The 16,293-nt window shown below is 43.0% G+C and overlaps 1 protein-coding gene across 4 annotated transcripts in view; it reads left to right on the top strand.

Annotated features, from left to right (window-relative positions):
- Positions 1-12,227: 12,227 nt before the first annotated feature.
- PRR5L (proline rich 5 like) overlaps positions 12,228-16,293 on the top strand; it is a 41,807-nt gene continuing 37,741 nt past the window's right edge. For 3 of the 4 annotated variants that reach the window (XR_008437686.1, XR_008437685.1, XM_053981216.1), the window contains exon 1: positions 12,320-12,496. The gene's annotated coding sequence lies outside the window, so the exon portion shown is untranslated. Of the gene's footprint in view, positions 12,288-12,319; positions 12,497-16,293 lie in introns of those variants that run through there. The other variant, XM_053981217.1, reaches the window with a different exon arrangement.

Genomic DNA, 16,293 nt, shown 5'->3' with positions numbered 1-16,293 from the left:
CACTGCTGTCTGAATCCTCCTGTTACAGCATCTTGCCAATGCACAGTGATGTTATGCAACTTCATTATGCAGTGACACAAATACCATGGAACTGAAGCACTACTTCCAAGAAAAAATTCTTCCAGCAGTAAAAACAATGTTTATATCAACACAAGCACACAGTTTTGGTAATAAGGCAGTTGTGGATCACCAACTGTTCTGAATCAGCGTGTCTTAAAATGAAGCAGAATGAATTCTCATACCTTCAGATACAAGCTGTCAGAGTTTAGAGAAGTGTAGATGCTTTACACCTCAGGAAATGTGCCTAAAAGTAGGACTTCGTATACCAGTTTGGAAACAGAACCATGTGTCAGGCTGTTGTGCCTTTGCTCTGCATTGTGGCTCTAGTGTGCAGTTAAGTGACAGAAGTGTGGGACAGAGCACAGCCACTGCATCAGTCCTGCCAGCAATGCTTGTGATGTGGTTCCACTGGTGTTTTAGTTTGGATCAGGACTGTATTTTTGATGCAAATCTCCTGAACATCTTTATTGCCTGTGCTTCATTTGGCATCAGGGGCTGATTTTGAGTGCAGGGGTTAGGTTCTGTTGAGTGAAATTAAACTGAAAAATGTTCTCCAGAAGTGTACTCAACATGCTCAGACCTCATTAGGCATTCACTCCAGGGAATCCTAATGAAGGTGATTTGAATTGAAAACAAACTGGAATATGCATAGTGTGCATGTCAGATCCTCAGCAGCAACTGTTTCTGTAGAGCATCTATTTTACAGATTCTTGGTCTCATCTTACCAGGCAGATGAGACTTGATCTGATTTTTAAGAGTAGTTGAGAGAACCTACTGAAAATTAGGCTCCTAATTTTTAATTTCATTTTCCCCATAAATGAAATTGACCATGTGAATTTTTTACTCCTCCACAGACTACGATCATTAGTGAATTAGTGCTTACATAATATGATTTGTAAAAAAGTGATTTGTCATTTCTGTAAATGTGCTGGTAATGGTGAGGAAAATTGCTAGTTTATTCTATAACATTCTCTAATATTTCACAACTTATACAAGTGGTAAATATTTCAGTTGTTGAGGAAAATGGACTCCCTTCAAGAGTAGAATGTTCCAGCTGAATCAGCACACAAAATTACAACGTAACTATAGGAAGTTGGGGGGTAAAAGGGGAAATTGCAAAAAGAATCCCATGTCCTAGGTAAAACTAAGCATATTGCAACCTAAATTGGATTTGGACTAGCATTTGCCTCTGCTTTTATTGTAAGAGTCAATGTGATTTTCAAGTAGCCAGGATCCTACCAGCTACATTTTATTGGGAAACAGTCTGGAAATGCTCTAAATCCATAAACTGAGGCAGAAGTCCTAGAGAAAACATGTTTTGTACTGTAGAACATAAAGAGTATTCACGGCACCCTTGAGAATTTTTCTGAGTATTTCTTAAAGGAAAGGCATTTGAGATATTGTTTAATGTAAGGCCTTAAATTAATAAGTAAACGTTAGACAGTATTTGGAGAAAGGTGGATGCTAATTAGTTACAGCTGCATTTTCAACAGTTCTTATTAGAACTTTTTCTTAAGCAGAAGCAAACAGGAAGCATAACTCTTTCAGTATCACCACTGATTCAGGTTTGATTCAACTAGGAAAGAAAAGTCTATAGTAACAAAAATTTTAAAACCCTATTTCCTTCCTGGAACAGGAAATGTAAAAATAGGAATAGTCTACTTCCAAATCCTACTAAAAGAGGTGAAAATGTCTCACTCAGTTCCATAAAAAAAAACACTTTACAGTGATTTTGAAAAAGCAAGTACAGTGACCTAACTAGCTTCATATGCAGTACATTAAAAGAACTGACAGAAAACACAAAAGCACACAGAAATCCTAGCTACTGTGGTTTTCAACATCACTATTATAAGCTCCAAACCAGTATCAATTTAATCTCTGTGAACTATGAACCACTATTGATCCATAAAATGTAAAAATCCAGACAATGGAATACTTGCTGATTTCTGACTTTTGGAAGAGAGCAATATCAGTATTCCACTCAAAATCCCAGTCAAAATGGCTGTGATTATAACATGTAATTTAATTTTTGTAAAATCACAACATTTTATTAATTAGATGTTAGGTGCTTTATTTATTGACCAAATTGGCAAACACTAGTAGTATGTAGAACGCTCCAGAGACTCCCACTTTCATCTTCTTTCTTTTTTCCCCTCAAACAGTATTTGGCTTATTAATTACAAAATGTTGAGAAACAGTTTTCTTACAATCCAGGTTTGGGCTTGGATATTAATTCTGAGCTGGAAACTTCCTGTCCCAATTCTCTCTTTGTCTCAGTCAGCTTAAACCCACAGTAAGCCCCAAATACTACATAGTTCCAACCCCAGTCATCTTGAAATGGGAGCCTCAGAGTCTAAAAATCTCCTTCTGCTGGAGTCATGAGTATCACTGTGTTTGAACAACCATTCCCATTTCTCAAGATAAGGAGGCAGGAGAGGATCTTTAATGTTTCTGAGGTCTAATGCATGGGCAGCTACTTCACTAAAGAGGCAGTGTTTGGGGGCACTTGAACAGACAAAACTCTCTCAAAATGCTGAGGCCAACTCTCCTCCCATCTTAGAGCAGGGAGGTTTCTTCCACTTTCTTGGGAGCATCCAGCAGCCTGCACTTATCTCCTTCTGCAAATACAATTTACATGATTAGCTGGAATCGAGTCAACACCCCCAGACTAGGGCACAGGATACAGGAGGATTTTAGTATGAGCTGGGTTTCCTGGAGGGAAGTCCAGCTAAAGAGGAGTCTTGCATTCTCCTCAGTCTATTGTTCAGTCTGACTTGGACCCTGGTCTTTTTTGTTTATTTGCTCAGACAGCCCATCTCCCTGCATACCAATCTGTGTGTGTACAGTAAACACTGGAAGCTCATTGTAGTGGTAATAAGGCATTGCAGGTACAAGAATCCAAATCTTCCTGGGTCAGCTGCTGACCTTGGTTCTTTCTGCCCTCTTGTCCCTGCTGGCAGGCTCGTGCAAGAAGGTAGGTGCAGGCAGTGTATATCCTGTGCATATCCTGAGCACTACTGCATACTGCAACTTTCATCAGATGAGAAGAATATCTGTATGTCAGCAAAATGTCTTTTTCAAGGTTTATCGAGGTGACAGAAATTTTGTTGCTTAGACTTCTGTATTTATAAGAGAGGAAAGCTTTTATTTGGTTAATTTTGTGACCACTGTGTGTTGAGAAGGGTACAATATGGAATCACATTAAGGCTGGTTCAAATTGACTTCATTGATGTTGCAGTTCAGGCTGTGGCTGTGTATTTGGCAGCAACTCCTATTAGCTCTGTTCTTTCTCTTTGCCTCCTATGAGGAACATATGCCATGGAGTTTTCTCCAGCAAGACACCTGTCCTTCACAGACTTTGGAAAACACAGACATGAAAATAAGTTCAAAGGTACCTGTAACGGAAAAGTGATTGAACTGCAGGGAGCACCTTGTGCTAGCTTAAACTTAGCTAATACAGGTTAAAATAGTGGTGGAGATGACTGAGAGAAGTCATCTTTCCATATGCTTTTCCTGTTCCTATGGTCCACCTAAGGCATCTGTGTTTGGCTACTGTCAGACAGAAAACTGAGCTAAAGGGACCCCTCAATATGTTACATTGCCTAGTAACCATATGCAAGCTGGCTGGGATGCCTGCTAGCCTACCTGAGCCAGATTTATGCAATCAGACACGTTTCCTATTTCCAGTTGCTTGTAACAATTGTATAATTGGATAAGCAATCTTCTCTTAGTGGTAGAACAACTAATTTTTAAACAAGCTGATAATTCATGGTGATAATGGATCTTTCAGATATCATGTAGGTGCCCTTGCTTTTGTACCTCACTTCCAAATTTCCCTGCCTAGTCCTGAACATCACTTCTCCCTCCCTGAGCAGTCCTTTGTGCTGGATGCAGCCTAATGCAAAGTCCCTTAATGAAGCACATGCCCCAGCTGCAGGAGAACACCACAGTCTGTCACTGTCACTCTTTGCATTTGTACCTTGCTGGGCAGACCTCCTGGCCTGGGAGGTGACACAGTGCCAGCCAGGCATTGCTTCACTGAGCTGTCACCAGAGCTGCTTGTCTCCACAGGTCAAGACTGTGCCTGTCCTTAGCCATGACCTAGCAGATGCACTTTCTGTTGCAAGGGAAGGATGGGAGAGAGACTGCCTGCTCAGGGCATGGTGTGCATAAATCCAGTGAATAATAATCCAGAGTAAATTACTGTTTCCTTGGAATGTTTTTACCATTTTGATTTCATATATTTCAGCAAGGTGTGAAAATAGTGGGGAAGAAAAGCAAGGGGGGAGGGAGAGAGGAAGTGAAGGAGAAGAGGCAAGCTAGTTTATTTGCTGAATTTTATTGGTTGCAAAGCCCAAGTGTTGTCCCTGTGTCTGTTCTAGTGAGTTGGCACCACATACACACACACAAATCTCATATTTCCTTTAAACGGCTGAAATTCCAGTCTGGCCTGGCAGAAAGGTAAATTCCACATAAAAAGAGCAGTCTCCATGGAGAGTTTTTGAAAATAAATCAAAAACCTGAGAGACTGAGAAAAATTCTGAAAGCTGGTGATGTGTCAAACTGATTTACCCAGCTTCATATTGGCACAGTTGGGATATGACTGCCCCCCACAAAAATGCAGAGCCTTAGACACAGATTCCACACCTGGTGTTCAAAAACCTGTGTTAGCTCACTGGAGAAGTGTGTCTGTACACACAGCCATGTGGCCACCATAAGGTGTCACTCATAAGCCATATGAACATGTGCATATGGGATTCTTGAGTTAAATGCATTTCTTCTGGCAATCACAAGCTGAAATCCACAGGTGCACAGACCCTTCTGGCTTGCAAAGGCTCATCCTATGCAGAAGGTCAATATACAATCTGCATCTTCCTTTCTGCAGTGCTTTTAACATCTTGTATCCTTCCTCCTGCATTATGGTGCATTCTGGGACAAAGGCTCTATGTGATAACAATAGATAATTTGGGCAGAGGCATCTGATCACATGGAGGAATTCTATGAAGTTGTCCTTCATTTTACCATCCACATACCTCACACAAGCTGTGCATATTATAGGTGTTTGCATCTTGTTCTCTGTATTGAAATGCAGTTCGCATTTCAAATGCTTCTACTTGTTCTCCAAGCCTTCTCATCCTCCCTAGTTTAATCCTACACTGTAGCCTCACTGTACCCATCACTTCTATGCTAGGGGTCACTGACACTTCTCTGTGAGACAAGGGTTGGTCAAGAAAGAGGCATGTAGTTACTGAGTTGTGACTCACTCATTCTGCCAGGCCCTTTCTCTGTGCAGACAAACTCAGAATGGCCAAGGATTTTCTCCTCCCCCAACACAGCCTCCAGCCATCTTCCCCACAGCACAGCCCCATTCCTGGGCAGACAAAATAAGATCCTTTAGCCAGTAAAGGCATCTTCCAGTGTGCTCAGCACTGCTACGTCTGGAAAAGATGACCTGGCAATTACAGTGGAAGTCAAGAGCAGATGAGTAAGTAAGCACCAAGCTGTAAACATGTACGTTCTGTCTGTGGCACCTGGCTGCATTCTATCATTCCTCCATTTATCAAGGAAGGCAGGGTCACCTCAGGGAGGTGAGGAAAAGTTGTCAGAAGCTGTGCCAAATCAACAACATAAGCCACAAAACAAGTAAGAATCTTGCTCCTAGAGGAAAAGGCATGTCTGCCCCTCATCCCACCAACTGTGGGATGGCTGAGGCTTCAAGTTTCTCTCACATACTCTCTGAATATAAATATAGGCAGAGCTACTCTGCCTTTTGGTACAGCACATGATTTCCTCATGGCCCCTGACTAAACTGATTATTGTGCCAGTCAGCTCAGGAGGTGAACATGTCCTTCTGCTATGTGCACACAGATTTGTTTTCAGATGGCTCTGAGAGCTACATCAAAGTGACAGTTCCAAATGCATTTAGGAGTTTTAAGGAGGAAAGCCTGTTTTTTTCTCACTAAGAGAAGTCTACCCCCAGTAGTGACTTTCACTGTTTTGGAGTGCTTCTCTCCTGCAGAGCATAGCATGGTCTGCAAATGAGGTGTAGAAAGTGAAAAAAGGACAGACTGAAAACCAAGAGATTAATCACACAAGTCAAGAATGAGTAAAGGAAGACACCCTAGAAACCTCCTGTAATTAGAACAGTGTGATTTGGTATTCATTCACCAGTGTTCACTCATTTCACCTTAACAACGATGCCAGCTTTCAAAGACAATATAACCCAAAGCTGGTGCCAGCAGACAGCTGACATATGAAATATCAAACCTCTCTGCAGCTAGTAACTGAGCCATTGGCCAGCTTGCCAAAATTACCCAAATTACCCCCTGTGGTGAGATCTTTACTGGCACAGCCTACAGAACATAAATGGCCATTAAGATGGCTCACAGCAAGGCAGCACACATAGCAGAGAAGCTTGCAGCTGTACTTCCAGGCCTGTCCTTACACTGAGAGAACACAGTGAGGTTCTCCTGGACTCTTGGGCTGGTATCATGGTGGGACTAACACAACACTGAATCCAACTGTCTTTTTCAGATGCCACCAACAGCACAAAGTCAGATCAAGCTCCCTGTGAGCAGAGAAGCTGTGTCATCTTTGTAACCCAGCTCATCTTCCTGGTCCAATTTGCTGTGCAGTCACAGAGAAATTGATGGCACAAAGGAGGGGCAGTGCTGGCCAGAGCTAACAGCCAAACCAGTGTGAGATTGCTTTTTTCAGTGGCAATCACAGCTGACTTTGGTGCAACTAAGATATAAGAAACTACAGTAACATGAAGACAGTGGAGGAACTAGTGATAAGTAGAGAAGGACAGGCCAGGAAAGGGAAGAAAGTAAAAGGTATTGCTTTCAACGTGAGAGGTGAGTGCAATGACATTTGTAGCACTGCTCTGTGTAAATATGAGTGAAGATTATATTTTTGAAAGATGGAGGAAAAGATATCACCGTAAACTTGATATGAAGTGACTAAGGTCAGGGTGAGATATATTGCTCTGTGGGTAAGAAAGGACATTATTTGAAAGAAGACACCTAGAAAATATCTGGAAAATTTAGACATTGCCTGAAAATGAGAACCTAGAGAAAGAATAGTCTGACTTAAAAACAACGCCCAAATAAATGTGTGTGTGTATTTATAGTTAGTATAGTAAGCTCAAAAAGGAAGAGAAGGGACTGAAGCAGAGAAGGCAACCATGCACTGGTAATTTAATTGGTCTCTGTGAAATTACCTGAAGTCAAGATGAAGAATAGAAGTGACCAAAAGAAAAAAAGCCCTCCCTGAGGAAGCCAAAGGGTGATACACTGATGAAGAAATTACGGAGGAAAAGGAAACTGTAAGATGGAAAATGAAAGGCAGAAGGACTGCCATGTGTTTCAAAGATTGCTGACACATCAGAGAAAATGCAAACTGCTCTGGGGATTAACTGAATCATGGTAGTTAGAAAATGGGACATACCACTCTGATGCAGGAGGTATAGAAACCAGATTGGAGAGGGTTTAAGTGGATGTGTAAGATTCCAAGTAATGAGTTTAAAGATCAATTAGTAAATTGACCTCGGGGATGAAAGGCAAGAGGGAGATGGAGCAGATGGAGATGCTGGAGAGACAAATGAAGTCAAGTGGGATGGGAAGATTTAAAGCAGGAGGATGGAAAGAACAGTGTGTTATGCTTGACCTTTGGAAATTTATATTATGGTTTCTAGCAGGGGTTAGTGTAAGGAATACTAGCTGCCACTGCCTTTGCCTGGCTCTGATTTGTGGTGTGACTGTAAAGCATCAAACACAAACATACTTCAGTTATTTTCTCCGTTTAGATCTCTGCCCGTGGGTTATTTTGTTTGTCTTCTCATCGAGGTTTGCCACTGGCGTGACAAACAGTGCTCTACAGATGAGGAAGCTTTAGAAACACAGAAATTAAAGATGGAAAATTCCTCTGTAAAAGATCAACTAGCCCACTGTGCTTGGTCGGCCAAGGGATAAACACTGTGTGGTGCTTATTTAAAATACCGCAAGAAGTCTTCCACAGCAACTGCTCCACCAAGGAGTGGATCTTACAGCCAAGCCGTTGTGACAGTACTCATCCTAATCTTTTTGCCTTGTTTCATCCTAGTTTCTCCCTCCTCACAATAAAAATGCTCTCACTTCTGTAAACCAAAATAGTTGTTCTCCCACAACTGCATTTATTTTTTTGTAGCATTGTGTCCTACACACCGTGCACAGCTGTATTTAGTTCTTTCAACTCACATGACAGGGTCTCTAAATCAATCCTCATCACTTCTGCTTTTTAAAAAATAATTCATTTATGTTTACTGATGTCTTTTTGATGAGAAGATAGTAAGGACTGAATGCAGTATTCCAAAGAGTTTCCACTACACTACCAGTAACAGTGGCTTTTGTTACAGTTTCTGTTTATGAACTCTACTATCCCATTGTTTTCTTGTTTCTGTTTTTTTTTCCTCCTCCCATCATCTCAAATTATGGGCCTGTCTAATTTACTGTATGCTTTCTTGCTATTTTAGGTCTCTCTCAGCATTACAGCTTCTGAGAATTCATCTTCTCAATGAATATCTGTGACTTGAAATATTTTTTGACAGATGTAGTAGTATAGCTGCATGTTTCCCTGCGAAACGACATTTTGTTTCCTGGATATCATTTGTGCCAGAGCTTTGACTTGTAAAATTAATAGAATAGTGTACCCTCAACCCCACAGTTTAGAGGTGTTTCCTTCCCGTCCCCTTCCGTCCCTAAGCTTGAAATCATAAAAATGAACATTAAATGGCAACTAAAGAAAAAATAATTTTTTTATTGTCTTTGAAAGAGTTGTTTAAGCTTCATGGCATCACTGATATATGAAATTTTCTCACTATACTCCCAAAAGAAAGATTAATTGCTTTGTTAAATAATTTCCAGTGTCACTGAGGATTACCAGACGTGTCCTCCCTGTCTGAGATGTGATAGGAGGTTGCTGCTCCCAGGTTCTCCCCATTTGTCTGCCCCATACTCTTTGCTAGAATCTGCAAGGCAACTTCCAGTGTAGCTATTGCCTAATCCTTTGTTGCCAAAATCATCTACTTTAGTTGAAGTAAATTACTTTTTTTGCTGGCCCCTCACACATTGGACACACATTGGACAGATGCAGTAAATACTCGCTATCCTTTCAGATGGAAAGGGCAAGAGATGCTTGTGGATCGGATAAGAATAAAACGTAGGTTGGTGACTTCTTAGCCTGTTTTAGCTTCAACCCTCAGCTATTTGAAATTAGTGCCAGAATTGGTAAAGCTCTTCAGAAATTATGACTCTCCTCACTGCCCTCCTCATAGACTACACTGTGGGTTTTCCCAGACTGGTTTATGGGAAGCACATGATGCTGAAGACCTGTTGGATCACACAGCCAAAGTGAAGGCAATGCATTGTGGGTTCATCCCATCCTCAAGTGCATTATAAGCAAACCAATAAAAGGTCACATCTGTTAGTCACAACTCTTGTGGTTAGGCTCTTATTGAACAGCAGGCTGTGTGACAGCAGGGTGTGTGTGTGCTCAGTCTCGCTATAGAGCGTGCTACAGAGAGGATGTGTGGTATTAAGGCAGAGTGGCAAAAACAAAATTAAGGCTGTAGCTATATTCTACATGGCTGTTCATATAGAAATGCCTGTGGTAACATTGTTGATGTCAGTTTGCCTGCTTTTCAGTTCTCTGAGACAATGCTGTAGGACAAGGCCATGGAAGAGTCCGTTCCTCTCACAGAAAGCACGCAGCAGTGCATCTGCACCACACATTGCTTTTGGGGCAGAGAACAGACACCTGAGAATTATCACTTGTCTGTGTAAGGCAAAGAGTTTTCTTTGAAAACCACGTTCTTCTCTTCTTGCTCAAACCACAGCGAAAAGGGGAAAAGGAGCAATTCAAGGTAATTTTTCTCATCTGTCAACCTGAACAAAGTCTTTTCAGATCCCTTTCACTGCTACCTTATTCCACTTGGGCAAGCTGTAGGGCAGGATACCTTATCTAACTTTGAAAGCTAGGTGTGTTTTTCATGGACTCAGATAGCTAAAGTTAGGTAAAATGAATCCCACCTAAGTCTTTTATCTCTTTCTGCTGGGCTAATATTTCTAGTTGTCTTTCTTGTCTGCCCTTGCCATATATTAAAATCTTCCCAGTACCTATGCTCCCGCATGACATAACTGGAGGCCCTCACTCTCAGAGACAAAGGCTATTTTCTTTCCACAGAATCCTCATTTCTTCCTAATGAGGAAATTAAAGAGGACCTCCCCTTTCCTTCTGGTGTGGTAGCAGGAGTCTTTTCAGCTCTTTCTTTCCTCTTCTCTCACAAGTGGGAGTCCAGCCATACATCAGGATGGTCACAGTAAGTCTGTGCTTGTGGCAGTGATGTCCCTCAGTGGTAGTCCTGAAGCTAGAACCACGTGGATATGACAACCACCTTTTCCTTCAAAAACCTTATGCAGGAATTTGTCCCACACCTGAAATGTCTTGTCAAATTTTGATTCATAAATATGTGAGTTAAAATTTGGGGAAAGATGCCAGCTTGTGGGATGGTGTTTTGGTTTTTTTTTAGAAAATCTGGGAATTTCTCTTAAATGGAGCATGCCACCTGAACAAATATGTCAGGTCACCAGACTCTTCACCTGAAAATTCCTTAGGATTTTTGCTGGCCCATGGAGAACAGTTCAAAGTACAGTAAGTCACATCCTTGCTTTGCAGCTGATCTACCCGCAGTGATGGTCACTTCCCAGCTATGCCTTGAGTCACAGATTGGGATCACCACTCAAACTCCACTTCAGCAATGCTGTCTCTGAAAAATAAGTAACTGTTGGCTTGAAAAGCAGGTGCAGAATGAATGACAATATGCACTTTTAATTATTAGTAGACTAACTGATTTTATATTCTGGGTAGGTATCAACTCTCATTGTGTGACACATGAGTCTGGGATGGGAAGTATGTTTTTGTATGGTGTTCATACAGCTTACAGTAAAGTCTCATTTGCAATCTCTAGGTAAGATTTTGTGTTCATAACAGTAAACCCTAACTACTAGAAGCAATGGAGAGCAGGTAAGGTTCACAGTACCTCAGTGAGTCTTTGTTTTAAACATCTGGAGATAAAAAAAAAGAGACATGAGAATACCTCTCCTACAAACACATATGGCAGCTGTTCTTATCTAAGCTTACTATGGATATCGACACAACTTAAAAGTGTTAAAGATCCCAGCATGAGCTAATGGATTTACTTACTGGTTTCAGAGTAGCATTAGCTCTTTTTATTCTGAGACCAGATACAACCAGTTGTAAAGTTACGATTTGAATTCTCTTAACAAGGAGTGCATCAGGTTACCAAGCTTCACCAGTATGGTGCATAATTTACAAAAGTCTCTTAAACAGTTCGAGAAAATTACACTATTTTACCAATTTGGTTTGTCTCCTTTAAGCACTTAAAAGTCTCAAGTGTTTTCAATTAATGAGTAGCTCTCCAAAAGGTAAGTAATTGACTTACATATTCCATGCAATTGCTGCCTGATTGCAACTAATTGCGACTTTTAATCTCTTTAAGGACCCCGAATTACAAGTGGTTTTTTTTCAGCAGTTTCCTGTCTGATACCTGCTGTAGGCTGTGACAGCAGAACAGAGCAAACGCACGGTGCTGCGGCTGCCAGAGGAACCTTGAACCATGAGATCAAAATAAAATAAACCCTAACTTTAAACGGCACATCCCTTCCCCCGTGCTACACGACCCGTTGTTTTGGCTGGGTGCGCCCCGAGCCGGGCCAGCGAGAAGCCGGCGGAGGTCCAGCATCTCCCGGCCGAGCCGGCGAGACCGGGGACGGGAGCGCCCCGCGGGACCCGGGCCGGCCGCCCTTTCCCGGCAAGGGCCTCCCGAGCTCCTCCATCCCTTCCATTCCCTGTCTTTCGCTTAAGGTCAGAAGAATTTAAACTTCCTGACTCCGACGGGACGGGAGGGGTACCCCCAGGCGGAGCGGGGTGGGAGCCGGGGAAGGCAGGCGCGACTGGCCCCGCTCCGCCCGGCCCGGCCGCCTCTTGTCTCGGCGGGGAGGAGCCAGCCCGGGGCAGGCTGTAGCAGCAAGGGCTGGCCGGCCGCCAGGAAGTGTAAAATCCTGGCCGGTGGTTGGCAAATTTTGCCAGATCGCGGCGAGGAGGCAGCGCGTCCGTCCGTCCGTCCGTGCGTGCGTGCGGCGGGCGCGGGGAGCGGTAGCCCGGCCCGGGTGAGTGCGAGCCGCGACCTCGGGCGCCGGCCCCGCTCGGCCAGGGGGGCTCGGGCGGCCCGGGCCGGCCGCCCTGCCCGGGGACAGCGGGCCGGCGGCGATGCCGCTGGCGGCGCGAAGGGGATGTTTACCGGGGCGCGGTTGCGGAAGGGAGCGGGCTGGGCCGGCTCCGCGGTGCCTCTGGAGCGCAGTGCAGGCGTGAGACCTGGGTAAGTTCTCCATTTAAAAATATTAAAAATAGACCCTCCGGCTCCATAGCGCTGCCGAGTGAGTCATTTCCAAACCAAATGTCTCAGTCTAATCCTTCCCCCCAGGAGATGCAATAATTCTGAAACCGTGGCGGAGGGAGAGAGATTATTCTCCCGTCTCTCTCTAAATAAATTGAATTAGCACGTAGAGGAGACAAAAGCCGTAAGAGTATCTGGCCACCTGTTTAACAAAGTGAAGCGTAGCTCCATCCCTTTCTTCCCTTGTCCCTCTCCCATGCTGTCGACGCCCATCTTTCCCCAAAGTGCACTCAGAACCTCTGTGTCCTAGGAATATTTACAGTGCTTTCCAATTTCGTGGGCAGCCACCGTCTTCTCCATGGGACATCAGCCACAGCCACACGTCATTCCAGCAGTCACCCTGGTCAGTGCAGCTCCTGGCTGTCTATGCTGAAAAGAGTAGTCCAAAGCACAGCTATTTTTTTCTGCCTTTTCCAGTCATATGATGATTTGTTCATGTAAGTGAGCTGTCTTGACTAGAGGGATATTTTGTTTGTCAAAAACAAGTGCTGAGCATATTTATAGGCAATGCTGCAATTTTGTGGTGTGGAAGACCTCGGTTATGCAGAGCTCACTGGTACCTGGATCAGCATGCAGGACCTGTTTACATCTTGCATATAGCGCTCTCTGTGTGTGCATATTTCATGTATATACCCATAGATCATATTTCATGGTGAGGCAGTGTGCACAAAACACAGGAGCTGGTACGCAATTTAGGTATTTCTTTTTCTTAAACAGTTGCCACAGCCCAACTGTGGTAGTAGCCCCTGACAGTATAGCTCTAAATCAGAGGAAACAAGACACTGTGGTCTACTAATGAACTGACTTTCCTGAAAATCCCCTAGCTGCAAGTAAAATCCTATCCTCTTACATCTGTGAAGAACTTTGTTAGCAAAAATTTTGACAACAAAAAATGACCTATAGTTGAAAATCTGTGCAGTAAATTATGTCAGCTGTTTTACAGCCATGGCAAGGATGTTAGATTTGAGACCATGATTTGTAGTAGTAACCCAAAACTTAATGGCCTGTCTGTGTAGGTAAGTGGAGAATTGTGTTGTAAAAGCACTGGCATCCTTTTTTTTGCTGCTCAGATTAAACTTCTCCTATTAGAGCTATGGATACTTTTTACAGCCAAGAGAGACTGTTGTGATTGATTGACCTGTCACATAGGGTGAAGAGTGCTAAGAAATTCCTGCAGAAGGCATGCAACTTTTCTTTTAGCTGTAACATAGAAGAAATTAATGAACTTAGGGGTGCTACCAAAGTATTGAACTTAAAAAATGAAAAGGTTATTCTCTTGTGCTCCAAAACACAAGAAAAAGTAGACTTCAAATCCCAAGTAACTGCAAAATTCACAGTAATCTAGGATGAGGTATGCTCTTGGTGCACAATTCATTAGCATTCAGACTGGCATTCTTGCTAAGATACAACATCTGAGGGAGCAAAGGTCTTGGGCTTGGGTCAAAAAACATGTACATTTTGATAAAGCTAGGAAGAAACTTTTCCAGAGGTGGTTTATTCTTGGTTGTCTATGAAGAGGATGTCCTAAATCTTGGGCTGAAGTAACTGTCATGTCAGATATGGTATGTTGCACTGGGTTCTGCACGGATGGCCCTGGCAAGCTGGCAGTGACAAGGGTGGGCAGGGAAGTACAGGTGCACTCAGCCCATTATTGGGAGTCTTTTTTGATATGTCAGCTTAATAGTAATATCTCCTTTTGGCATTTTTACAGCGCAGTTAAGGTGACAGTTTCGCATTTGTCTTCCGCCTTCAAGATAAAACTCTTCATAATAATTTCATGCCGTGTGTTTAGGGGTTGTCTGATATCACCTGAAACTCTGATAAGACTTTCAACGTTCGCTTTCAAAGTTCAGCTGGAACACAGGTAGTGTTTACTGAGTTCTTACTCCCTTTTGGAAGAATTTCAATTCCTTAAATTTCCAGCAACCAAAGACAGAACAGGTGAGATATTTAACCTTTTCTTTGATGTAGCTTTCATTCTTATGGAAAGAGTGGAGGAATGAGACTTGCATATATCAGCAAGGATTTAAAAGTAGCACAGAGATAAGTACTAGAATTTTATCCTTTTTGTAACTCATATTCAGTGAGTTCAGTTTTCATGTGACTTTTTTAGGCACCTGTAGCATTTGTGGATTTTTTTTTCCCATAATGTATGGCCTTTTGTACTCATCGTTTCTGCTGATGTGAGTTCAAGCATAAATATACACTGACTAAATATGTGCTGGGTTCCAGGGCTTATTCAGTAGGGCATAACAACCTGTTTTTACTGCACAAGATGAGTTTAAGTGCAGTTCAGAAGATGGACTGAGCATGGGCTGTGATGTATAAGCAGCTACTTAACTGCCAGGTTTTGTAGCCCCAGGGTTAAAAATGTGGGGCATGTTTAGGTTTTTAATAACAACAACAGGAATGTGAAAACAAAAATCAAACAAAAAGGAATAAGAATGAAATGCAAGAAAGCCCAAAAATAATAGATTGCCATTCTAGTTGCAGTAGAGATAGTTCTTAAATAATTTTTGTTGCTGACTTATTGTTTGATTTTGATAAAGTATATCTTGCATGCTGTCTGATTAACATTCCTGGAAAATTAAACATGTTATTACATTTAGACTGATAATGACCTTTTTGCTTCTGAAATTACATTTTTCTCTCACTCCATGCTTTTGCCTGGCATTCAATCATAGAAACACAGAATGTTTTGGATTAGAAGGGACCTTAAAGATCATCTAGTTCCAAGCCCCAGGCATGGGCAAGGACACCTTCCAGTAGACCAGGTTGCTCAGAGCCCTGTGCAGCCTGGCCTTGAACAATTCCAGCTTCTCTAGGCAACCTGTTCAGTGTTTCATCACCCTCACAGTACAAAGTTTCTTTCTAACGTCTAATCGAAACCTATTTTCTTTAAAGCCATTCCCTCTTCACCTATCACTGTGTGCCCTTGAACACAGTTCCTCTCCAGCTCTCCTGTAAGGCCCCCTCTTAGTTCTGGAAGGTGCTCTGGGTCTCCCTGGAGCCATCTCTTCCCCAGGCTAAACACCCCCAACTCTTCCACCCTGGTACTCCACTCCTCTGATCATCTTCATGGCCCTCCTCTGGACTCCTTCCAGCAGGTCCATGTCCTTATTGTGCTGGGGGCTCCAGAGCTGGATGCAGCACTCCAGGTGGGGTCTTGGGAGAACAGAGTGGAGGGGGAGAATCACCCCCATTAACATGCTGGCCACGCTGCTTTGGGTGCAGCCCAGGATATGATTGTCTTTCTGGACTGCAACTGCACATTGCTGGGTCATGTCAAGCTTCTTGTTCACCAGCACCCCCAAGTCCTTCTCCTCAGGGCTGCTCTCAATCCATTCTTGGCCCAGCCTGTATTTGTACCTGGGATTGCTTTGATGCAGGTGCAGAGCTCTGCACTTTGCCTTGTTAACTTCATGTTCAGGCCCTCAAACCTGTCTAGGTCCCACTGGATGGCATCCTTTCCCTCCAGTGTGTCGATTGCACCACACAGCTTGGTGTCATCAGTTAACTTGTTGAGGATGTGCTCAGTGCCACTGTCCTTGTCACTGAAAAAGGTGTTAAATGGTGCCTATCCCAGAACTAACCACTGCTCTCCACTTGGATAAGGAGCCATTCACTGCAGCTCCTTGAGTGTGACCACCTTTAAGAAAGCATACTGTGGCTTGTCTGTTTCTCTCTTGTGAATTCCCTTAGGAATTTGTTTGTGAATT

The sequence above is a fragment of the Vidua macroura genome, chromosome 6, assembly GCF_024509145.1.
Source record: "Vidua macroura isolate BioBank_ID:100142 chromosome 6, ASM2450914v1, whole genome shotgun sequence".
NCBI lineage: Eukaryota > Metazoa > Chordata > Aves > Passeriformes > Viduidae > Vidua > Vidua macroura.
Note: the sequence above shows the minus strand (reverse complement) of the source record. Positions and strands in the feature narration are given on the sequence as shown.